The sequence below is a fragment of the Rhagoletis pomonella genome, unplaced genomic scaffold (assembly GCF_013731165.1).
Source record: "Rhagoletis pomonella isolate Grant_MI unplaced genomic scaffold, Rhpom_1.0 Rhpom_scaffold_00011, whole genome shotgun sequence".
Lineage (NCBI taxonomy): Eukaryota > Metazoa > Arthropoda > Insecta > Diptera > Tephritidae > Rhagoletis > Rhagoletis pomonella.
The window spans coordinates 19857481-19859039 of NW_023458565.1; the positions used below are offsets into that span (position 1 = coordinate 19857481).

At 34.4% G+C, this 1559-nt stretch overlaps 1 long non-coding RNA gene across 1 annotated transcript in view; it reads right to left on the reverse strand.

The window, feature by feature from the left end:
- LOC118746779 overlaps positions 1–1559 on the reverse strand; it is a 4322-nt gene that overhangs the window by 2149 nt on the left and 614 nt on the right. The window lies entirely within an intron of this gene.

Below are 1559 nucleotides of genomic sequence, written 5' to 3' on the forward strand. Positions count from 1 at the left end.
TTTTTTTTTTATCGAAAAAATTCGACAAAAATTTTTACTAGCTATAACTCTGCGAGTTTATGTTTTCATATAAATAGGTTTCAATAAAATTCCAAACTTATCAGATTGAAAGTCAAACATTTTCTCGAGTTTTTGCAATTTTTTAAAGAAAAATAAAATTTTTTCAAACTCTGGTAGCGACTGCTAAAATTTTTTTTAAATTTTGATATTTTCGTGGAGGCCCATATTTTGTACGTAGAACCAAATAAAGAGGTGAAACATAAATATTTAAATGTCTATATATTTCGGACAACCCTCATACGTACAGGCCGGTTTCTGAAATATCGCTTAAAATTTATCTGCCCTTTAAATACAAATTTGGTTCGCACAAAATGTGTTTTACAAATTTAAAAAGCTACTTGTCGGAAAATTTAGCTTCCACAAAGAACCGTCCGAGAACGGACTGAGGCTGGTCGACTTCGCCGGGGACCGAAATGTGATATTATGTAAGACTAAAATCAAGCATAAAAATAGCCATTAAGCTACATCACCGTCTCCAGATCGAAAAACAAGATCGGCCATGTTGTGTTAGAAAGGAAGCCACGCTTCCAGTGTTTTAGACGTACGTACGCTTTGAGGGTCAAACGTCGAATCGGACCACTATCTTGTTGCAGCCAAGATACGCACCCGCCTCTGTGCAGCAAAAAATGTGCGCCCTACATGACAAGGAAAGCTTAATGTTGAAAAGCTGCAGTCACAACAAACGGCCAATGCATTCGCTACTCGACTCTCACACCTGCTCTCAGAGAGCACTCTTCAACAAACCGACATATGTGAGCAGTTGAACCACATTTACCGTTCATTAAGTATCGCCGCCGAAGAAGTAATCGGATTACAGCGAGCCCAAAAGAACAACTGGTACGATGAGGAGTGTCAAGAGGCTGCAAAGAAAAAAGATGCCGCCTGCAGGGCCACGCTGCTACCGGGCGCAACGCGAGCTCTGACAGAAGAGGGAAGCGAGATGTATTTGCCTCAATAAGAAGAGAGGCCAAAATACGTGAGTCCTGCTGCTGGAGCTGACTGCGTACCAGCCGGGCTATTCTAGTACGGCGACGTGGTGCCGCTAAGGTGCATGCATCAACTCTTATGCAGAATATGGTGAGATGAATGCATGCCCGACGACTAGAATTTCAGAGTGCTCTGCCAATCTAACGCGAATTAAATATAAACAAAAATAAAAAATAAAAAATAGGAAATAAATCAAGTAAAAAAAAAAAAAAATTTTTAGAAAATTATCAAAACATTAAATAGAAAAAAGTAAATAAAATTTAACTAAGGTAAATTAATGATTTAGAAAACCAAAATGTAAGGAAATGTAGCAAAATAAATAAAAATAAAATTCATTTGAAATAAAATAAAAAATAATAAAATTAATTAAATTAAATAAGATGAAATAAAGTACAATAAAATAAAATAGAAAAATTAAATAAATTGAAATAAAATAAAATTTATATATCTAATATTAAAGTTTGTTTTAACTGTTTTATTTTATTTTATTTTATTTTATTTTACTTTATTTT